Raw genomic sequence first — 21,155 nt, 5'->3', positions numbered from 1 at the left:
GTTTTTACCATTTTTAAGCTCGAGAGCCAAATGAGAAATGCAGTGTCCTCGAACGACCAACATTATGAAGAAATAGTGCATGATTCTGAATGTTTACTCATATCTCGCGACCCACCTATGACATGTTAATAACCGCTTTGGGTCCCAAATCATAGTTTAAGAATCCATGTCAGAGGTTCTTGAGTTTATTCATCTCGAGACCCAAATGAAAAATGTACTGTCCTCGAATGACCATAATTAAGAAGAAATAGTATGTGATTACAATTGATTACTGATATCTCGCTACCCACCTCTCACCAGTGTTGCCAACTTAGCGACTTTGTCGCTATATTTAGTGAATATTCAGAAAAAAGACAAGAATCGACAGAAGAAAGTTCAATTTTAGTTCTAAACATACTTAGGGTGTTTTTTACTCACTTTTTGTCTCTCCCGCGACATTATTCCTCTCTCCTACAGCGTCAATCACAATTACATCCACTTGGCCAATTATGAAAATTGTGTGATGATGTCATTTAGCTACTTCTAGCTACTTTTAGGACCACCAATAGCTACTTTCCTTCCTGAGGATTTGGCAACACTGCCTCTGACCTGCTCAGGCCCACTTTGCGTCTCAAAACGTAGATTAAGAAACCCTGTTGCTAGAGAATTGAAGGTGTCTGTATCGCTTCCAATATTAGTAAAATACATCTCTTTTGTGATGTGATTTTGCTAAACAGAGATGTGGGTTAAATGAATGAGATTGGTTTGATTCAAATAGGTGTGGGTGTTCACATCTGCAACATATTTGACTTTTATGGGTGCTGTGGCTTAGTTGGTTAAAGTGCCTGTCTAGTAAACAGGAGACCCTGAGTTCAAATCTCAGCAGTACCTTTTTATTGTTCACATTGTTGGAGAAGGTCAGAGGGGAGGGCACTCAGGTTTTCTCACCAATGGGTTTAGAGAATTAGAGATGACGTGAGGAGGATGCAATTGAGATATTCCAATGTCACGGAAAAAGGGCACTTTTCGAATGAGAAAAAACCTGCCGACTGTGTAAAGCTCGACTGTTTCTTCAGTTGATTCATTATCGAGGCCAAAATGAAAAGAGTTTAGCCAGCTTGTGCACATCACTTTCACAGCCTATGTAGGCTTTACAAAGCCAGCTCTTGAAGCCAGCCGTGATCGTATAGTGGTTAGTACTCTGCGTTGTGGTCGCAGCAACCCCGGTTCGAATCCGGGTCACGGCACTGCAAAGAAATTTTAGAAGGGTTGTTTTTTGAACGAGTTAAGACTTACTATGCTGTTTCAGACGTTTTTACCATTTTTAAGCTCGAGAGCCAAATGAGAAATGCAGTGTCCTCGAACGACCAACATTATGAAGAAATAGTGCATGATTCTGAATGTTTACTCATATCTCGCGACCCACCTATGACATGTTAATAACCGCTTTGGGTCCCAAATCATAGTTTAAGAATCCATGTCAGAGGTTCTTGAGTTTATTCATCTCGAGACCCAAATGAAAAATGTACTGTCCTCGAATGACCATAATTAAGAAGAAATAGTATGTGATTACAATTGATTACTGATATCTCGCTACCCACCTCTCACCAGTGTTGCCAACTTAGCGACTTTGTCGCTATATTTAGTGAATATTCAGAAAAAAGACAAGAATCGACAGAAGAAAGTTCAATTTTAGTTCTAAACATACTTAGGGTGTTTTTTACTCACTTTTTGTCTCTCCCGCGACATTATTCCTCTCTCCTACAGCGTCAATCACAATTACATCCACTTGGCCAATTATGAAAATTGTGTGATGATGTCATTTAGCTACTTCTAGCTACTTTTAGGACCACCAATAGCTACTTTCCTTCCTGAGGATTTGGCAACACTGCCTCTGACCTGCTCAGGCCCACTTTGCGTCTCAAAACGTAGATTAAGAAACCCTGTTGCTAGAGAATTGAAGGTGTCTGTATCGCTTCCAATATTAGTAAAATACATCTCTTTTGTGATGTGATTTTGCTAAACAGAGATGTGGGTTAAATGAATGAGATTGGTTTGATTCAAATAGGTGTGGGTGTTCACATCTGCAACATATTTGACTTTATGGGTGCTGTGGCTTAGTTGGTTAAAGTGCCTGTCTAGTAAACAGGAGACCCTGAGTTCAAATCTCAGCAGTACCTTTTTATTGTTCACATTGTTGGAGAAGGTCAGAGGGGAGGGCACTCAGGTTTTCTCACCAATGGGTTTAGAGAATTAGAGATGACGTGAGGAGGATGCAATTGAGATATTCCAATGTCACGGAAAAAGGGCACTTTTCGAATGAGAAAAAACCTGCCGACTGTGTAAAGCTCGACTGTTTCTTCAGTTGATTCATTATCGAGGCCAAAATGAAAAGAGTTTAGCCAGCTTGTGCACATCACTTTCACAGCCTATGTAGGCTTTACAAAGCCAGCTCTTGAAGCCAGCCGTGATCGTATAGTGGTTAGTACTCTGCGTTGTGGTCGCAGCAACCCCGGTTCGAATCCGGGTCACGGCACTGCAAAGTAAATTTTAGAAGGGTTGTTTTTTGAACGAGTTAAGACTTACTATGCTGTTTCAGACGTTTTTACCATTTTTAAGCTCGAGAGCCAAATGAGAAATGCAGTGTCCTCGAACGACCAACATTATGAAGAAATAGTGCATGATTCTGAATGTTTACTCATATCTCGCGACCCACCTATGACATGTTAATAACCGCTTTGGGTCCCAAATCATAGTTTAAGAATCCATGTCAGAGGTTCTTGAGTTTATTCATCTCGAGACCCAAATGAAAAATGTACTGTCCTCGAATGACCATAATTAAGAAGAAATAGTATGTGATTACAATTGATTACTGATATCTCGCTACCCACCTCTCACCAGTGTTGCCAACTTAGCGACTTTGTCGCTATATTTAGTGAATATTCAGAAAAAAGACAAGAATCGACAGAAGAAAGTTAATTTTAGTTCTAAACATACTTAGGGTGTTTTTTACTCACTTTTTGTCTCTCCCGCGACGTTATTCCTCTCTCCTACAGCGTCAATCACAATTACATCCACTTGGCCAATTATGAAAATTATGTGATGATGTCATTTAGCTACTTCTAGCTACTTTTAGGACCACCAATAGCTACTTTCCTTCCTGAGGATTTGGCAACACTGCCTCTGACCTGCTCAGGCCCACTTTGCGTCTCAAAACGTAGATTAAGAAACCCTGTTGCTAGAGAATTGAAGGTGTCTGTATCGCTTCCAATATTAGTAAAATACATCTCTTTTGTGATGTGATTTTGCTAAACAGAGATGTGGGTTAAATGAATGAGATTGGTTTGATTCAAATAGGTGTGGGTGTTCACATCTGCAACATATTTGACTTTTATGGGTGCTGTGGCTTAGTTGGTTAAAGTGCCTGTCTAGTAAACAGGAGACCCTGAGTTCAAATCTCAGCAGTACCTTTTTATTGTTCACATTGTTGGAGAAGGTCAGAGGGGAGGGCACTCAGGTTTTCTCACCAATGGGTTTAGAGAATTAGAGATGACGTGAGGAGGATGCAATTGAGATATTCCAATGTCACGGAAAAAGGGCACTTTTCGAATGAGAAAAAACCTGCCGACTGTGTAAAGCTCGACTGTTTCTTCAGTTGATTCATTATCGAGGCCAAAATGAAAAGAGTTTAGCCAGCTTGTGCACATCACTTTCACAGCCTATGTAGGCTTTACAAAGCCAGCTCTTGAAGCCAGCCGTGATCGTATAGTGGTTAGTACTCTGCGTTGTGGTCGCAGCAACCCCGGTTCGAATCCGGGTCACGGCACTGCAAAGAAATTTTAGAAGGGTTGTTTTTTGAACGAGTTAAGACTTACTATGCTGTTTCAGACGTTTTTACCATTTTTAAGCTCGAGAGCCAAATGAGAAATGCAGTGTCCTCGAACGACCAACATTATGAAGAAATAGTGCATGATTCTGAATGTTTACTCATATCTCGCGACCCACCTATGACATGTTAATAACCGCTTTGGGTCCCAAATCATAGTTTAAGAATCCATGTCAGAGGTTCTTGAGTTTATTCATCTCGAGACCCAAATGAAAAATGTACTGTCCTCGAATGACCATAATTAAGAAGAAATAGTATGTGATTACAATTGATTACTGATATCTCGCTACCCACCTCTCACCAGTGTTGCCAACTTAGCGACTTTGTCGCTATATTTAGTGAATATTCAGAAAAAAGACAAGAATCGACAGAAGAAAGTTAATTTTAGTTCTAAACATACTTAGGGTGTTTTTTACTCACTTTTTGTCTCTCCCGCGACGTTATTCCTCTCTCCTACAGCGTCAATCACAATTACATCCACTTGGCCAATTATGAAAATTATGTGATGATGTCATTTAGCGACTTCTAGCTACTTTTAGGACCACCAATAGCTACTTTCCTTCCTGAGGATTTGGCAACACTGCCTCTGACCTGCTCAGGCCCACTTTGCGTCTCAAAACGTAGATTAAGAAACCCTGTTGCTAGAGAATTGAAGGTGTCTGTATCGCTTCCAATATTAGTAAAATACATCTCTTTTGTGATGTGATTTTGCTAAACAGAGATGTGGGTTAAATGAATGAGATTGGTTTGATTCAAATAGGTGTGGGTGTTCACATCTGCAACATATTTGACTTTTATGGGTGCTGTGGCTTAGTTGGTTAAAGTGCCTGTCTAGTAAACAGGAGACCCTGAGTTCAAATCTCAGCAGTACCTTTTTATTGTTCACATTGTTGGAGAAGGTCAGAGGGGAGGGCACTCAGGTTTTCTCACCAATGGGTTTAGAGAATTAGAGATGACGTGAGGAGGATGCAATTGAGATATTCCAATGTCACGGAAAAAGGGCACTTTTCGAATGAGAAAAAACCTGCCGACTGTGTAAAGCTCGACTGTTTCTTCAGTTGATTCATTATCGAGGCCAAAATGAAAAGAGTTTAGCCAGCTTGTGCACATCACTTTCACAGCCTATGTAGGCTTTACAAAGCCAGCTCTTGAAGCCAGCCGTGATCGTATAGTGGTTAGTACTCTGCGTTGTGGTCGCAGCAACCCCGGTTCGAATCCGGGTCACGGCACTGCAAAGAAATTTTAGAAGGGTTGTTTTTTGAACGAGTTAAGACTTACTATGCTGTTTCAGACGTTTTTACCATTTTTAAGCTCGAGAGCCAAATGAGAAATGCAGTGTCCTCGAACGACCAACATTATGAAGAAATAGTGCATGATTCTGAATGTTTACTCATATCTCGCGACCCACCTATGACATGTTAATAACCGCTTTGGGTCCCAAATCATAGTTTAAGAATCCATGTCAGAGGTTCTTGAGTTTATTCATCTCGAGACCCAAATGAAAAATGTACTGTCCTCGAATGACCATAATTAAGAAGAAATAGTATGTGATTACAATTGATTACTGATATCTCGCTACCCACCTCTCACCAGTGTTGCCAACTTAGCGACTTTGTCGCTATATTTAGTGAATATTCAGAAAAAAGACAAGAATCGACAGAAGAAAGTTCAATTTTAGTTCTAAACATACTTAGGGTGTTTTTTACTCACTTTTTGTCTCTCCCGCGACATTATTCCTCTCTCCTACAGCGTCAATCACAATTACATCCACTTGGCCAATTATGAAAATTGTGTGATGATGTCATTTAGCTACTTCTAGCTACTTTTAGGACCACCAATAGCTACTTTCCTTCCTGAGGATTTGGCAACACTGCCTCTGACCTGCTCAGGCCCACTTTGCGTCTCAAAACGTAGATTAAGAAACCCTGTTGCTAGAGAATTGAAGGTGTCTGTATCGCTTCCAATATTAGTAAAATACATCTCTTTTGTGATGTGATTTTGCTAGACAGAGATGTGGGTTAAATGAATGAGATTGGTTTGATTCAAATAGGTGTGGGTGTTCACATCTGCAACATATATGACTTTATGGGTGCTGTGGCTTAGTTGGTTAAAGTGCCTGTCTAGTAAACAGGAGATCCTGAGTTCAAATCTCAGCAGTACCTTTTTATTGTTCACATTGGTGGAGAAGGTCAGAGGGGAGGGCACTCAGGTTTTCTCACCAATGGGTTTAGAGAATTAGAGATGACGTGAGGAGGATGCAATTGAGATATTCCAATGTCACGGAAAAAGGGCACTTTTCGAATGAGAAAAAACCTGCCGACTGTGTAAAGCTCGACTGTTTCTTCAGTTGATTCATTATCGAGGCCAAAATGAAAAGAGTTTAGCCAGCTTGTGCACATCACTTTCACAGCCTATGTAGGCTTTACAAAGCCAGCTCTTGAAGCCAGCCGTGATCGTATAGTGGTTAGTACTCTGCGTTGTGGTCGCAGCAACCCCGGTTCGAATCCGGGTCACGGCACTGCAAAGTAAATTTTAGAAGGGTTGTTTTTTGAACGAGTTAAGACTTACTATGCTGTTTCAGACGTTTTTACCATTTTTAAGCTCGAGAGCCAAATGAGAAATGCAGTGTCCTCGAACGACCAACATTATGAAGAAATAGTGCATGATTCTGAATGTTTACTCATATCTCGCGACCCACCTATGACATGTTAATAACCGCTTTGGGTCCCAAATCATAGTTTAAGAATCCATGTCAGAGGTTCTTGAGTTTATTCATCTCGAGACCCAAATGAAAAATGTACTGTCCTCGAATGACCATAATTAAGAAGAAATAGTATGTGATTACAATTGATTACTGATATCTCGCTACCCACCTCTCACCAGTGTTGCCAACTTAGCGACTTTGTCGCTATATTTAGTGAATATTCAGAAAAAAGACAAGAATCGACAGAAGAAAGTTAATTTTAGTTCTAAACATACTTAGGGTGTTTTTTACTCACTTTTTGTCTCTCCCGCGACGTTATTCCTCTCTCCTACAGCGTCAATCACAATTACATCCACTTGGCCAATTATGAAAATTATGTGATGATGTCATTTAGCTACTTCTAGCTACTTTTAGGACCACCAATAGCTACTTTCCTTCCTGAGGATTTGGCAACACTGCCTCTGACCTGCTCAGGCCCACTTTGCGTCTCAAAACGTAGATTAAGAAACCCTGTTGCTAGAGAATTGAAGGTGTCTGTATCGCTTCCAATATTAGTAAAATACATCTCTTTTGTGATGTGATTTTGCTAAACAGAGATGTGGGTTAAATGAATGAGATTGGTTTGATTCAAATAGGTGTGGGTGTTCACATCTGCAACATATTGACTTTTATGGGTGCTGTGGCTTAGTTGGTTAAAGTGCCTGTCTAGTAAACAGGAGACCCTGAGTTCAAATCTCAGCAGTACCTTTTTATTGTTCACATTGTTGGAGAAGGTCAGAGGGGAGGGCACTCAGGTTTTCTCACCAATGGGTTTAGAGAATTAGAGATGACGTGAGGAGGATGCAATTGAGATATTCCAATGTCACGGAAAAAGGGCACTTTTCGAATGAGAAAAAACCTGCCGACTGTGTAAAGCTCGACTGTTTCTTCAGTTGATTCATTATCGAGGCCAAAATGAAAAGAGTTTAGCCAGCTTGTGCACATCACTTTCACAGCCTATGTAGGCTTTACAAAGCCAGCTCTTGAAGCCAGCCGTGATCGTATAGTGGTTAGTACTCTGCGTTGTGGTCGCAGCAACCCCGGTTCGAATCCGGGTCACGGCACTGCAAAGTAAATTTTAGAAGGGTTGTTTTTTGAACGAGTTAAGACTTACTATGCTGTTTCAGACGTTTTTACCATTTTTAAGCTCGAGAGCCAAATGAGAAATGCAGTGTCCTCGAACGACCAACATTATGAAGAAATAGTGCATGATTCTGAATGTTTACTCATATCTCGCGACCCACCTATGACATGTTAATAACCGCTTTGGGTCCCAAATCATAGTTTAAGAATCCATGTCAGAGGTTCTTGAGTTTATTCATCTCGAGACCCAAATGAAAAATGTACTGTCCTCGAATGACCATAATTAAGAAGAAATAGTATGTGATTACAATTGATTACTGATATCTCGCTACCCACCTCTCACCAGTGTTGCCAACTTAGCGACTTTGTCGCTATATTTAGTGAATATTCAGAAAAAAGACAAGAATCGACAGAAGAAAGTTTAATTTTAGTTCTAAACATACTTAGGGTGTTTTTTACTCACTTTTTGTCTCTCCCGCGACGTTATTCCTCTCTCCTACAGCGTCAATCACAATTACATCCACTTGGCCAATTATGAAAATTGTGTGATGATGTCATTTAGCTACTTCTAGCTACTTTTAGGACCACCAATAGCTACTTTCCTTCCTGAGGATTTGGCAACACTGCCTCTGACCTGCTCAGGCCCACTTTGCGTCTCAAAACGTAGATTAAGAAACCCTGTTGCTAGAGAATTGAAGGTGTCTGTATCGCTTCCAATATTAGTAAAATACATCTCTTTTGTGATGTGATTTTGCTAAACAGAGATGTGGGTTAAATGAATGAGATTGGTTTGATTCAAATAGGTGTGGGTGTTCACATCTGCAACATATTTGACTTTTATGGGTGCTGTGGCTTAGTTGGTTAAAGTGCCTGTCTAGTAAACAGGAGACCCTGAGTTCAAATCTCAGCAGTACCTTTTTATTGTTCACATTGTTGGAGAAGGTCAGAGGGGAGGGCACTCAGGTTTTCTCACCAATGGGTTTAGAGAATTAGAGATGACGTGAGGAGGATGCAATTGAGATATTCCAATGTCACGGAAAAAGGGCACTTTTCGAATGAGAAAAAACCTGCCGACTGTGTAAAGCTCGACTGTTTCTTCAGTTGATTCATTATCGAGGCCAAAATGAAAAGAGTTTAGCCAGCTTGTGCACATCACTTTCACAGCCTATGTAGGCTTTACAAAGCCAGCTCTTGAAGCCAGCCGTGATCGTATAGTGGTTAGTACTCTGCGTTGTGGTCGCAGCAACCCCGGTTCGAATCCGGGTCACGGCACTGCAAAGAAATTTTAGAAGGGTTGTTTTTTGAACGAGTTAAGACTTACTATGCTGTTTCAGACGTTTTTACCATTTTTAAGCTCGAGAGCCAAATGAGAAATGCAGTGTCCTCGAACGACCAACATTATGAAGAAATAGTGCATGATTCTGAATGTTTACTCATATCTCGCGACCCACCTATGACATGTTAATAACCGCTTTGGGTCCCAAATCATAGTTTAAGAATCCATGTCAGAGGTTCTTGAGTTTATTCATCTCGAGACCCAAATGAAAAATGTACTGTCCTCGAATGACCATAATTAAGAAGAAATAGTATGTGATTACAATTGATTACTGATATCTCGCTACCCACCTCTCACCAGTGTTGCCAACTTAGCGACTTTGTCGCTATATTTAGTGAATATTCAGAAAAAAGACAAGAATCGACAGAAGAAAGTTTAATTTTAGTTCTAAACATACTTAGGGTGTTTTTTACTCACTTTTTGTCTCTCCCGCGACGTTATTCCTCTCTCCTACAGCGTCAATCACAATTACATCCACTTGGCCAATTATGAAAATTGTGTGATGATGTCATTTAGCTACTTCTAGCTACTTTTAGGACCACCAATAGCTACTTTCCTTCCTGAGGATTTGGCAACACTGCCTCTGACCTGCTCAGGCCCACTTTGCGTCTCAAAACGTAGATTAAGAAACCCTGTTGCTAGAGAATTGAAGGTGTCTGTATCGCTTCCAATATTAGTAAAATACATCTCTTTTGTGATGTGATTTTGCTAAACAGAGATGTGGGTTAAATGAATGAGATTGGTTTGATTCAAATAGGTGTGGGTGTTCACATCTGCAACATATTTGACTTTTATGGGTGCTGTGGCTTAGTTGGTTAAAGTGCCTGTCTAGTAAACAGGAGACCCTGAGTTCAAATCTCAGCAGTACCTTTTTATTGTTCACATTGTTGGAGAAGGTCAGAGGGGAGGGCACTCAGGTTTTCTCACCAATGGGTTTAGAGAATTAGAGATGACGTGAGGAGGATGCAATTGAGATATTCCAATGTCACGGAAAAAGGGCACTTTTCGAATGAGAAAAAACCTGCCGACTGTGTAAAGCTCGACTGTTTCTTCAGTTGATTCATTATCGAGGCCAAAATGAAAAGAGTTTAGCCAGCTTGTGCACATCACTTTCACAGCCTATGTAGGCTTTACAAAGCCAGCTCTTGAAGCCAGCCGTGATCGTATAGTGGTTAGTACTCTGCGTTGTGGTCGCAGCAACCCCGGTTCGAATCCGGGTCACGGCACTGCAAAGAAATTTTAGAAGGGTTGTTTTTTGAACGAGTTAAGACTTACTATGCTGTTTCAGACGTTTTTACCATTTTTAAGCTCGAGAGCCAAATGAGAAATGCAGTGTCCTCGAACGACCAACATTATGAAGAAATAGTGCATGATTCTGAATGTTTACTCATATCTCGCGACCCACCTATGACATGTTAATAACCGCTTTGGGTCCCAAATCATAGTTTAAGAATCCATGTCAGAGGTTCTTGAGTTTATTCATCTCGAGACCCAAATGAAAAATGTACTGTCCTCGAATGACCATAATTAAGAAGAAATAGTATGTGATTACAATTGATTACTGATATCTCGCTACCCACCTCTCACCAGTGTTGCCAACTTAGCGACTTTGTCGCTATATTTAGTGAATATTCAGAAAAAAGACAAGAATCGACAGAAGAAAGTTCAATTTTAGTTCTAAACATACTTAGGGTGTTTTTTACTCACTTTTTGTCTCTCCCGCGACGTTATTCCTCTCTCCTACAGCGTCAATCACAATTACATCCACTTGGCCAATTATGAAAATTATGTGATGATGTCATTTAGCTACTTCTAGCTACTTTTAGGACCACCAATAGCTACTTTCCTTCCTGAGGATTTGGCAACACTGCCTCTGACCTGCTCAGGCCCACTTTGCGTCTCAAAACGTAGCTTAAGAAACCCTGTTGCTAGAGAATTGAAGGTGTCTGTATCGCTTCCAATATTAGTAAAATACATCTCTTTTGTGATGTGATTTTGCTAGACAGAGATGTGGGTTAAATGAATGAGATTGGTTTGATTCAAATAGGTGTGGGTGTTCACATCTGCAACATATATGACTTTATGGGTGCTGTGGCTTAGTTGGTTAAAGTGCCTGTCTAGTAAACAGGAGATCCTGAGTTCAAATCTCAGCAGTACCTTTTTATTGTTCACATTGGTGGAGAAGGTCAGAGGGGAGGGCACTCAGGTTTTCTCACCAATGGGTTTAGAGAATTAGAGATGACGTGAGGAGGATGCAATTGAGATATTCCAATGTCACGGAAAAAGGGCACTTTTCGAATGAGAAAAAACCTGCCGACTGTGTAAAGCTCCACTGTTTCTTCAGTTGATTCATTATCGAGACCAAAATGAAAAGAGTTTAGCCAGCTTGTGCACATCACTTTCACAGCCTATGTAGGCTTTACAAAGCCAGCTCTTGAAGCCAGCCGTGATCGTATAGTGGTTAGTACTCTGCGTTGTGGTCGCAGCAACCCCGGTTCGAATCCGGGTCACGGCACTGCAATGTAATTTTAGAAGGGTTGTTTTTTGAACGAGTTAAGACTTACTATGCTGTTTCAGACGTTTTTACCATTTTTAAGCTCGAGAGCCAAATGAGAAATGCAGTGTCCTCGAACGACCAACATTATGAAGAAATAGTGCATGATTCTGAATGTTTACTCATATCTCGCGACCCACCTATGACATGTTAATAACCGCTTTGGGTCCCAAATCATAGTTTAAGAATCCATGTCAGAGGTTCTTGAGTTTATTCATCTCGAGACCCAAATGAAAAATGTACTGTCCTCGAATGACCATAATTAAGAAGAAATAGTATGTGATTACAATTGATTACTGATATCTCGCTACCCACCTCTCACCAGTGTTGCCAACTTAGCGACTTTGTCGCTATATTTTGTGAATATTCAAAAAAAGACAAGAATCGACAGAAAAAAGTTTAATTTTAGTTCTAAACATACTTAGGGTGTTTTTTACTCACTTTTTGTCTCTCCCGCGACGTTATTCCTCTCTCCTACAGCGTCAATCACAATTACATCCACTTGGCCAATTATGAAAATTATGTGATGATGTCATTTAGCGACTTCTGGCTACATTTAGGACCACCGATAGCTACTTTCCTTCCTGAGGATTTGGCAACACTGCCTCTGACCTGCTCAGGCCCACTTTGCGTCTCAAAACGTAGATTAAGAAACCCTGTTGCTAGAGAATTGAAGGTGTCTGTATCGCTTCCAATATTAGTAAAATACATCTCTTTTGTGATGTGATTTTGCTAAACAGAGATGTGGGTTAAATGAATGAGATTGGTTTGATTCAAATAGGTGTGGGTGTTCACATCTGCAACATATTTGACTTTTATGGGTGCTGTGGCTTAGTTGGTTAAAGTGCCTGTCTAGTAAACAGGAGACCCTGAGTTCAAATCTCAGCAGTACCTTTTTATTGTTCACATTGTTGGAGAAGGTCAGAGGGGAGGGCACTCAGGTTTTCTCACCAATGGGTTTAGAGAATTAGAGATGACGTGAGGAGGATGCAATTGAGATATTCCAATGTCACGGAAAAAGGGCACTTTTCGAATGAGAAAAAACCTGCCGACTGTGTAAAGCTCGACTGTTTCTTCAGTTGATTCATTATCGAGGCCAAAATGAAAAGAGTTTAGCCAGCTTGTGCACATCACTTTCACAGCCTATGTAGGCTTTACAAAGCCAGCTCTTGAAGCCAGCCGTGATCGTATAGTGGTTAGTACTCTGCGTTGTGGTCGCAGCAACCCCGGTTCGAATCCGGGTCACGGCACTGCAATGTAATTTTAGAAGGGTTGTTTTTTGAACGAGTTAAGACTTACTATGCTGTTTCAGACGTTTTTACCATTTTTAAGCTCGAGAGCCAAATGAGAAATGCAGTGTCCTCGAACGACCAACATTATGAAGAAATAGTGCATGATTCTGAATGTTTACTCATATCTCGCGACCCACCTATGACATGTTAATAACCGCTTTGGGTCCCAAATCATAGTTTAAGAATCCATGTCAGAGGTTCTTGAGTTAATTCATCTCGAGACCCAAATGAAAAATGTGCTGTCCTCGAATGACCATAATTAAGAAGAAATAGTATGTGATTACAATTGATTACTGATATCTCGCTACCCACCTCTCACCAGTGTTGCCAACTTAGCGACTTATATATATATTTAGTGAATATTCAGAAAAAAGACAAGAATCGACAGAAGAAAGTTCAATTTTAGTTCTAAACATACTTAGGGAGTTTTTTACTCACTTTTTGTCTCTCCCGCGACGTTATTCCTCTCTCCTACAGCGTCAATCACAATTACATCCACTTGGCCAATTATGAAAATTATGTGATGAGGTCATTTAGCGACTTCTGGCTACATTTAGGACCACCGATAGCTACTTTCCTTCCTGAGGATTTAGCAACACTGCCTCTGACCTGCTCAGGCCCACTTTGCGTCCCAAAACGTAGCTTAAGAAACCCTGTTGCTAGAGAATTGAAGGTGTCTGTATCGTTTCCAATATTAGTAGAATACATCTCTTTTGTGATGTGATTTTGCGAGACAGAGATGTGGGTTAAATGAATGAGATTGGTTTGATTCAAATAGGTGTGGGTGTTCACATCTGCAACATATATGACATTTATGGGTGCTGTGGCTTAGTTGGTTAAAGTGCCTGTCTAGTAAACAGGAGATCCTGAGTTCAAATCTCAGCAGTACCTTTTTATTGTTCACATTGGCGGAGAAGGTCAGAGGGGAGGGCACTCAGGTTTTCTCACCAATGGGTTTAGAGAATTAGAGATGACGTGAGGAGGATGCAATTGAGATATTCCAATGTCACGTAAAAAGGGCAATTTTCGAATGAGAAAAAACCTGCCTACTGTGTAAAGCTCCACTGTTTCTTCAGTTGATTCATTATCGAGACCAAAATGAAAAGAGTTTAGCCAGCTTGTGCACATAGCTTTCACAGCCTATGTAGGCTTTACAAAGCCAGCTCTTGAAGCCAGCCGTGATCGTATAGTGGTTAGTACTCTGCGTTGTGGTCGCAGCAACCCCGGTTCGAATCCGGGTCACGGCACTGCAATGTAACCTTAGAAGGGTTGATTTTTGAACGAGTTAAGACTTACTATGCTGTTTCAGACGTTTTTACCATTTTTAAGCTCGAGAGCCAAATGAGAAATGCAGTGTCCTCGAACGACCAACATTATGAAGAAATAGTGCATGACTCTGAATGTTTACTCATATCTCGCGACCCACCTATGACATGTTAATAACCGTATTGGGTCCCAAATCATAGTTTAAGAATCCATGTCAGAGGTTCTTGAGTTTATTCATCTCGAGACCCAAATGAAAAATGTACTGTCCTCGAATGACCATAATTAAGAAGAAATAGTATGTGATTACAATTGATTACTGATATCTCGCTACCCACCTTACACCAGTGTTGCCAACTTTGCGACTTTGTCGCTATATTTTGTGAATATTCAAAAAAAAGACAAGAATCGACAGAAAAAAGTTTAATTTTAGTTCTAAACATACTTAGGGTGTTTTTTACTCACTTTTTGTCTCTCCCGCGACGTTATTCCTCTCTCCTACAGCGTCAATCACAATTACATCCACTTGGCCAATTATGAAAATTATGTGATGATGTCATTTAGCGACTTCTGGCTACATTTAGGACCACCGATAGCTACTTTCCTTCCTGAGGATTTGGCAACACTGCCTCTGACCTGCTCAGGCCCACTTTGCGTCTCAAAACGTAGATTAAGAAACCCTGTTGCTAGAGAATTGAAGGTGTCTGTATCGCTTCCAATATTAGTAAAATACATCTCTTTTGTGATGTGATTTTGCTAAACAGAGATGTGGGTTAAATGAATGAGATTGGTTTGATTCAAATAGGTGTGGGTGTTCACATCTGCAACATATTTGACTTTTATGGGTGCTGTGGCTTAGTTGGTTAAAGTGCCTGTCTAGTAAACAGGAGACCCTGAGTTCAAATCTCAGCAGTACCTTTTTATTGTTCACATTGTTGGAGAAGGTCAGAGGGGAGGGCACTCAGGTTTTCTCACCAATGGGTTTAGAGAATTAGAGATGACGTGAGGAGGATGCAATTGAGATATTCCAATGTCACGGAAAAAGGGCACTTTTCGAATGAGAAAAAACCTGCCGACTGTGTAAAGCTCGACTGTTTCTTCAGTTGATTCATTATCGAGGCCAAAATGAAAAGAGTTTAGCCAGCTTGTGCACATCACTTTCACAGCCTATGTAGGCTTTACAAAGCCAGCTCTTGAAGCCAGCCGTGATCGTATAGTGGTTAGTACTCTGCGTTGTGGTCGCAGCAACCCCGGTTCGAATCCGGGTCACGGCACTGCAATGTAATTTTAGAAGGGTTGTTTTTTGAACGAGTTAAGACTTACTATGCTGTTTCAGACGTTTTTACCATTTTTAAGCTCGAGAGCCAAATGAGAAATGCAGTGTCCTCGAACGACCAACATTATGAAGAAATAGTGCATGATTCTGAATGTTTACTCATATCTCGCGACCCACCTATGACATGTTAATAACCGCTTTGGGTCCCAAATCATAGTTTAAGAATCCATGTCAGAGGTTCTTGAGTTATTCATCTCGAGACCCAAATGAAAAATGTGCTGTCCTCGAATGACCATAATTAAGAAGAAATAGTATGTGATTACAATTGATTACTGATATCTCGCTACCCACCTCTCACCAGTGTTGCCAACTTAGCGACTTTGTCGCTATATTTAGTGAATATTCAGAAAAAAGACAAGAATCGACAGAAAAAAGTTTCAATTTTAGTTCTAAACATACTTAGGGTGTTTTTTACTCACTTTTTGTCTCTCCCGCGACGTTATTCCTCTCTCCTACAGCGTCAATCACAATTACATCCACTTGGCCAATTATGAAAATTATGTGATGAGGTCATTTAGCGACTTCTGGCTACATTTAGGACCACCGATAGCTACTTTCCTTCCTGAGGATTTGGCAACACTGCCTCTGACCTGCTCAGGCCCACTTTGCGTCCCAAAACGTAGCTTAAGAAACCCTGTTGCTAGAGAATTGAAGGTGTCTGTATCGTTTCCAATATTAGTAGAATACATCTCTTTTGTGATGTGATTTTGCGAGACAGAGATGTGGGTTAAATGAATGAGATTGGTTTGATTCAAATAGGTGTGGGTGTTCACATCTGCAACATATATGACTTTATGGGTGCTGTGGCTTAGTTGGTTAAAGTGCCTGTCTAGTAAACAGGAGATCCTGAGTTCAAATCTCAGCAGTACCTTTTTATTGTTCACATTGGTGGAGAAGGTCAGAGGGGAGGGCACTCAGGTTTTCTCACCAATGGGTTTAGAGAATTAGAGATGACGTGAGGAGGATGCAATTGAGATATTCCAATGTCACGGAAAAAGGGCACTTTTCGAATGAGAAAAAACCTGCCGACTGTGTAAAGCTCCACTGTTTCTTCAGTTGATTCATTATCGAGACCAAAATGAAAAGAGTTTAGCCAGCTTGTGCACATCACTTTCACAGCCTATGTAGGCTTTACAAAGCCAGCTCTTGAAGCCAGCCGTGATCGTATAGTGGTTAGTACTCTGCGTTGTGGTCGCAGCAACCCCGGTTCGAATCCGGGTCACGGCACTGCAATGTAATTTTAGAAGGGTTGTTTTTTGAACGAGTTAAGACTTACTATGCTGTTTCAGACGTTTTTACCATTTTTAAGCTCGAGAGCCAAATGAGAAATGCAGTGTCCTCGAACGACCAACATTATGAAGAAATAGTGCATGATTCTGAATGTTTACTCATATCTCGCGACCCACCTATGACATGTTAATAACCGCTTTGGGTCCCAAATCATAGTTTAAGAATCCATGTCAGAGGTTCTTGAGTTAATTCATCTCGAGACCCAAATGAAAAATGTGCTGTCCTCGAATGACCATAATTAAGAAGAAATAGTATGTGATTACAATTGATTACTGATATCTCGCTACCCACCTCTCACCAGTGTTGCCAACTTAGCGACTTATATATATATTTAGTGAATATTCAGAAAAAAGACAAGAATCGACAGAAGAAAGTTCAATTTTAGTTCTAAACATACTTAGGGAGTTTTTTACTCACTTTTTGTCTCTCCCGCGACGTTATTCCTCTCTCCTACAGCGTCAATCACAATTACATCCACTTGGCCAATTATGAAAATTATGTGATGAGGTCATTTAGCGACTTCTGGCTACATTTAGGACCACCGATAGCTACTTTCCTTCCTGAGGATTTAGCAACACTGCCTCTGACCTGCTCAGGCCCACTTTGCGTCCCAAAACGTAGCTTAAGAAACCCTGTTGCTAGAGAATTGAAGGTGTCTGTATCGTTTCCAATATTAGTAGAATACATCTCTTTTGTGATGTGATTTTGCGAGACAGAGATGTGGGTTAAATGAATGAGATTGGTTTGATTCAAATAGGTGTGGGTGTTCACATCTGCAACATATTTGACTTTTATGGGTGCTGTGGCTTAGTTGGTTAAAGTGCCTGTCTAGTAAACAGGAGATCCTGAGTTCAAATCTCAGCAGTACCTTTTTATTGTTCACATTGGTGGAGAAGGTCAGAGGGGAGGGCACTCAGGTTTTCTCACCAATGGGTTTAGAGAATTAGAGATGACGTGAGGAGGATGCAATTGAGATATTCCAATGTCACGGAAAAAGGGCACTTTTCGAATGAGAAAAAACCTGCCGACTGTGTAAAGCTCGACTGTTTCTTCAGTTGATTCATTATCGAGGCCAAAATGAAAAGAGTTTAGCCAGCTTGTGCACATCAGCTTTCACAGCCTATGTAGGCTTTACAAAGCCAGCTCTTGAAGCCAGCCGTGATCGTATAGTGGTTAGTACTCTGCGTTGTGGTCGCAGCAACCCCGGTTCGAATCCGGGTCACGGCACTGCAAATGTAACCTTTAGAAGGGTTGTTTTTTGAACGAGTTAAGACTTACTATGCTGTTTCAGACGTTTTTACCATTTTTAAGCTCGAGAGTCCAAATGAGAAGTGCAGTGTCCTCGAACGACTAACATTATGAAGAAATAGTGCATGATCTGAATGTTTACTCATATCTCGCGACCCACCTATGACATGTTAATAACCTGCTTTGGGTCCCCAAATCATAGTTTAAATCCCATGTCAGAGGTTCTTGAGTTTATTCATCTCGAGACCCAAATGAAAAATGTACTGTCCTCGAATGACCATAATTAAGAAGAAATAGTATGTGATTACAATTGATTACTGATATCTCGCTACCCACCTCTCACCAGTGTTGCCAACTTAGCGACTTTGTCGCTATATTTAGTGATATTCAGAAAAAAGACAAGAATCGACAGAAGAAAGTTCAATTTTAGTTCTAAACATACTTAGGGTGTTTTTTACTCACTTTTTGTCTCTCCCGCGACGTTATTCCTCTCTCCTACAGCGTCAATCACAATTACATCCACTTGGCCAATTATGAAAATTATGTGATGATGTCATTTAGCGACTTCTAGCTACTTTTAGGACCACCAATAGCTACTTTCCTTCCTGAGGATTTGGCAACACTGCCTCTGACCTGCTCAGGCCCACTTTGCGTCCCAAAACGTAGCTTAAGAAACCCTGTTGCTAGAGAATTGAAGGTGTCTGTATCGCTTCCAATATTAGTAAAATACATCTCTTTTGTGATGTGATTTTGCTAGACAGAGATGTGGGTTAAATGAATGAGATTGGTTTGATTCAAATAGGTGTGGGTGTTCACATCTGCAACATATATGACTTTATGGGTGCTGTGGCTTAGTTGGCTAAAGTACCTGTCTAGTAAACAAGAGATCCTGAGTTCAAATCTCAGCAGTACCTTTTTATTGTTCACATTGGCGGAGAAGGTCAGAGGGGAGGGCACTCAGGTTTTCTCACCAATGGGTTTAGAGAATTAGAGATGACGTGAGGAGGATGCAATTGAGATATTCCAATGTCACGGAAAAAGGGCACTTTTCGAATGAGAAAAAACCTGCCGACTGTGTAAAGCTCGACTGTTTCTTCAGTTGATTCATTATCGAGACCAAAATGAAAAGAGTTTAGCCAGCTTGTGCACATCACTTTCACAGCCTATGTAGGCTTTACAAAGCCAGCTCTTGAAGCCAGCCGTGATCGTATAGTGGTTAGTACTCTGCGTTGTGGTCGCAGCAACCCCGGTTTCGAATCCGGGTCACGGCACTGCAATGTAATTTTAGAAGGGTTGTTTTTGAACGAGTTAAGACTTACTATGCTGTTTCAGACGTTTTTACCATTTTTAAGCTCGAGAGCCAAATGAGAAATGCAGTGTCCTCGAACGACCAACATTATGAAGAAATAGTGCATGATTCTGAATGTTTACTCATATCTCGCGACCCACCTATGACATGTTAATAACCCTTTGGGTCCCAAATCATAGTTTAAGAATCCATGTCAGAGGTTCTTGAGTTTATTCATCTCGAGACCCAAATGAAAAATGTACTGTCCTCGAATGACCATAATTAAGAGAAATAGTATGTGATTACAATTGATTACTGATATCTCGCTACCCACCTCTCACCAGTGTTGCCAACTTAGCGACTTTGTCGCTATATTTAGTGAATATTCAAAAAAAGACAAGAATCGACAAGAAAGTTCAATTTTAGTTCTAAACATACTTAGGGATGTTTTTTACTCACTTTTTGTCTCTCCCGCGACGTTATTCCTCTCTCCTACAGCGTCAATCACAATTACATCCACTTGGCCAATTATGAAATTATGATGACGTCATTTAGCGACTTCTAGCTACTTTTAGGACCACCAATAGCTACTTTCCTTCCTGAGGATTTGGCAACACTGCCTCTGACCTGCTCAGGCCCACTTTGCGTCCCAAACGTAGCTTAAGAAACCCTGTTGCTAGAGAATTGAAGGTGTCTGTATCGCTTCCAATATTAGTAAATACATCTCTTTTGTGATGTGATTTTGCTAGACAGAGATGTGGGTTAAATGAATGAGATTGGTTTGATTCAAATAGGTGTGGGTGTTCACATCTGCAACATATATGACATTTATGGGTGCTGTGGCTTAGTTGGTTAAAGTCCTGTCTAGTAAACAGGAGATCCTGAGTTCAAATCTCAGCAGTACCTTTTATTGTTCACATTGGTGGAGAAGGTCAGAGGGGAGGGCACTCAGGTTTTCTCACCAATGGGTTTAGAGAATTAGAGATGACGTGAGGAGGATGCAATTGAGATATTCCAATGTCACGGAAAAAGGGCACTTTTCGAATGAGAAAAACCTGCGACTGTGTAAAGCTCCACTGTTTCTTCAGTTTGATTCATTATCGAGACCAAAATGAAAGAGTTTAGCCAGCTTGTGCACATCACTTTCACAGCCTAGTAGGCTTTACAAAGCCCTCTGAAGCCAGCCGTGATCGTATAGTGGTTAGTACTCTGCGTTGTGGTCGCAGCAACCCCTTTTCGAATCCGGTCACGGCACTGCATGTATTTTAGAAGGGTTGTTTTTTGAACGAGTTAACTTTACTATGCTGTTTCAGACGTTTTTACCATTTTTAAGCAGAAGCCAAATGAGAAATGCAGTGTCCTCGAACGACCAACATTATGAAGAAATAGTGCATGATTCTGAATGTTACTCATATCTCGCGACCCACCTATGACATGTTAATAACCCCTTTGGGTCCCCAAATCATAGTTTAAGAATCCATGTCAGAGGTTCTTGAGTTTATTCATCTCGAGACCCAAATGAAAATGTACTGTCCTCGATGACCATAATTAGAAGAAATAGTATGTGATTACAATTGATTACTGATATCTCGCTACCCACCTCTCACCAGTGTTGCCAACTTTAGCGACTTTTGTCGCTATATTTAGTGAATATTCAGAAAAAAGACAAGAATCGACAGAAAAAGTTCAATTTTAGTTCTAAACTACTAGGATGTTTTTTTACTCACTTTTGTCTCTTCCCGCGACGTTATTCCTCTCTCCTACAGCGTCAATCACAATTACATCCACTTGGCCATTATGAAAATTATGTGATGACGTCATTTAGCGACTTCTAGCTACTTTTAGACCACCAAAAGC

The 21,155-nt window shown here is 40.7% G+C and overlaps 29 non-coding genes across 29 annotated transcripts; all 29 read left to right on the top strand.

Moving 5' to 3' along the window:
* The first annotated feature begins 796 nt into the window (after positions 1 to 796).
* trnat-agu (transfer RNA threonine (anticodon AGU)) lies at positions 797 to 870 on the top strand. Its single transcript has one exon. It is a non-coding gene; the product is annotated as a tRNA-Thr (tRNA).
* A 284-nt stretch (positions 871 to 1,154) lies between these two features.
* On the top strand, positions 1,155 to 1,226 carry trnah-gug (transfer RNA histidin (anticodon GUG)). The gene has a single exon. It is a non-coding gene; the product is annotated as a tRNA-His (tRNA).
* Positions 1,227 to 2,085: 859 nt separating this feature from the next.
* trnat-agu (transfer RNA threonine (anticodon AGU)) lies at positions 2,086 to 2,159 on the top strand. The gene has a single exon. It is a non-coding gene; the product is annotated as a tRNA-Thr (tRNA).
* A 284-nt stretch (positions 2,160 to 2,443) lies between these two features.
* Positions 2,444 to 2,515, top strand: trnah-gug (transfer RNA histidin (anticodon GUG)). The gene has a single exon. It is a non-coding gene; the product is annotated as a tRNA-His (tRNA).
* Positions 2,516 to 3,375: 860 nt separating this feature from the next.
* trnat-agu (transfer RNA threonine (anticodon AGU)) lies at positions 3,376 to 3,449 on the top strand. Its single transcript has one exon. It is a non-coding gene; the product is annotated as a tRNA-Thr (tRNA).
* A 284-nt stretch (positions 3,450 to 3,733) lies between these two features.
* Positions 3,734 to 3,805, top strand: trnah-gug (transfer RNA histidin (anticodon GUG)). The gene has a single exon. It is a non-coding gene; the product is annotated as a tRNA-His (tRNA).
* Positions 3,806 to 4,664: 859 nt separating this feature from the next.
* trnat-agu (transfer RNA threonine (anticodon AGU)) lies at positions 4,665 to 4,738 on the top strand. Its single transcript has one exon. It is a non-coding gene; the product is annotated as a tRNA-Thr (tRNA).
* Positions 4,739 to 5,022: 284 nt separating this feature from the next.
* Positions 5,023 to 5,094, top strand: trnah-gug (transfer RNA histidin (anticodon GUG)). The gene has a single exon. It is a non-coding gene; the product is annotated as a tRNA-His (tRNA).
* Positions 5,095 to 5,953: 859 nt separating this feature from the next.
* Positions 5,954 to 6,027, top strand: trnat-agu (transfer RNA threonine (anticodon AGU)). Its single transcript has one exon. It is a non-coding gene; the product is annotated as a tRNA-Thr (tRNA).
* Positions 6,028 to 6,311: 284 nt separating this feature from the next.
* trnah-gug (transfer RNA histidin (anticodon GUG)) lies at positions 6,312 to 6,383 on the top strand. The gene has a single exon. It is a non-coding gene; the product is annotated as a tRNA-His (tRNA).
* Positions 6,384 to 7,242: 859 nt separating this feature from the next.
* trnat-agu (transfer RNA threonine (anticodon AGU)) lies at positions 7,243 to 7,316 on the top strand. Its single transcript has one exon. It is a non-coding gene; the product is annotated as a tRNA-Thr (tRNA).
* A 284-nt stretch (positions 7,317 to 7,600) lies between these two features.
* trnah-gug (transfer RNA histidin (anticodon GUG)) lies at positions 7,601 to 7,672 on the top strand. The gene has a single exon. It is a non-coding gene; the product is annotated as a tRNA-His (tRNA).
* Positions 7,673 to 8,533: 861 nt separating this feature from the next.
* Positions 8,534 to 8,607, top strand: trnat-agu (transfer RNA threonine (anticodon AGU)). The gene has a single exon. It is a non-coding gene; the product is annotated as a tRNA-Thr (tRNA).
* A 284-nt stretch (positions 8,608 to 8,891) lies between these two features.
* On the top strand, positions 8,892 to 8,963 carry trnah-gug (transfer RNA histidin (anticodon GUG)). The gene has a single exon. It is a non-coding gene; the product is annotated as a tRNA-His (tRNA).
* An 860-nt stretch (positions 8,964 to 9,823) lies between these two features.
* On the top strand, positions 9,824 to 9,897 carry trnat-agu (transfer RNA threonine (anticodon AGU)). The gene has a single exon. It is a non-coding gene; the product is annotated as a tRNA-Thr (tRNA).
* Positions 9,898 to 10,181: 284 nt separating this feature from the next.
* Positions 10,182 to 10,253, top strand: trnah-gug (transfer RNA histidin (anticodon GUG)). The gene has a single exon. It is a non-coding gene; the product is annotated as a tRNA-His (tRNA).
* Positions 10,254 to 11,112: 859 nt separating this feature from the next.
* Positions 11,113 to 11,186, top strand: trnat-agu (transfer RNA threonine (anticodon AGU)). The gene has a single exon. It is a non-coding gene; the product is annotated as a tRNA-Thr (tRNA).
* Positions 11,187 to 11,470: 284 nt separating this feature from the next.
* Positions 11,471 to 11,542, top strand: trnah-gug (transfer RNA histidin (anticodon GUG)). The gene has a single exon. It is a non-coding gene; the product is annotated as a tRNA-His (tRNA).
* An 859-nt stretch (positions 11,543 to 12,401) lies between these two features.
* Positions 12,402 to 12,475, top strand: trnat-agu (transfer RNA threonine (anticodon AGU)). Its single transcript has one exon. It is a non-coding gene; the product is annotated as a tRNA-Thr (tRNA).
* Positions 12,476 to 12,759: 284 nt separating this feature from the next.
* Positions 12,760 to 12,831, top strand: trnah-gug (transfer RNA histidin (anticodon GUG)). The gene has a single exon. It is a non-coding gene; the product is annotated as a tRNA-His (tRNA).
* Positions 12,832 to 13,690: 859 nt separating this feature from the next.
* trnat-agu (transfer RNA threonine (anticodon AGU)) lies at positions 13,691 to 13,764 on the top strand. The gene has a single exon. It is a non-coding gene; the product is annotated as a tRNA-Thr (tRNA).
* Positions 13,765 to 14,048: 284 nt separating this feature from the next.
* trnah-gug (transfer RNA histidin (anticodon GUG)) lies at positions 14,049 to 14,120 on the top strand. Its single transcript has one exon. It is a non-coding gene; the product is annotated as a tRNA-His (tRNA).
* Positions 14,121 to 14,980: 860 nt separating this feature from the next.
* trnat-agu (transfer RNA threonine (anticodon AGU)) lies at positions 14,981 to 15,054 on the top strand. The gene has a single exon. It is a non-coding gene; the product is annotated as a tRNA-Thr (tRNA).
* A 284-nt stretch (positions 15,055 to 15,338) lies between these two features.
* trnah-gug (transfer RNA histidin (anticodon GUG)) lies at positions 15,339 to 15,410 on the top strand. Its single transcript has one exon. It is a non-coding gene; the product is annotated as a tRNA-His (tRNA).
* Positions 15,411 to 16,269: 859 nt separating this feature from the next.
* On the top strand, positions 16,270 to 16,343 carry trnat-agu (transfer RNA threonine (anticodon AGU)). Its single transcript has one exon. It is a non-coding gene; the product is annotated as a tRNA-Thr (tRNA).
* Positions 16,344 to 16,627: 284 nt separating this feature from the next.
* trnah-gug (transfer RNA histidin (anticodon GUG)) lies at positions 16,628 to 16,699 on the top strand. The gene has a single exon. It is a non-coding gene; the product is annotated as a tRNA-His (tRNA).
* An 859-nt stretch (positions 16,700 to 17,558) lies between these two features.
* trnat-agu (transfer RNA threonine (anticodon AGU)) lies at positions 17,559 to 17,632 on the top strand. Its single transcript has one exon. It is a non-coding gene; the product is annotated as a tRNA-Thr (tRNA).
* Positions 17,633 to 17,917: 285 nt separating this feature from the next.
* trnah-gug (transfer RNA histidin (anticodon GUG)) lies at positions 17,918 to 17,989 on the top strand. Its single transcript has one exon. It is a non-coding gene; the product is annotated as a tRNA-His (tRNA).
* Positions 17,990 to 19,208: 1,219 nt separating this feature from the next.
* Positions 19,209 to 19,281, top strand: trnah-gug (transfer RNA histidin (anticodon GUG)). Its single transcript has one exon. It is a non-coding gene; the product is annotated as a tRNA-His (tRNA).
* Positions 19,282 to 21,155: the final 1,874 nt, after the last annotated feature.

This window comes from Oncorhynchus kisutch, unplaced genomic scaffold, assembly GCF_002021735.2.
Source record: "Oncorhynchus kisutch isolate 150728-3 unplaced genomic scaffold, Okis_V2 scaffold4029, whole genome shotgun sequence".
NCBI lineage: Eukaryota > Metazoa > Chordata > Actinopteri > Salmoniformes > Salmonidae > Oncorhynchus > Oncorhynchus kisutch.
The sequence above is the reverse complement of the archived record's forward strand: the minus strand, read 5'-3'. Positions and strand labels throughout refer to the sequence as shown.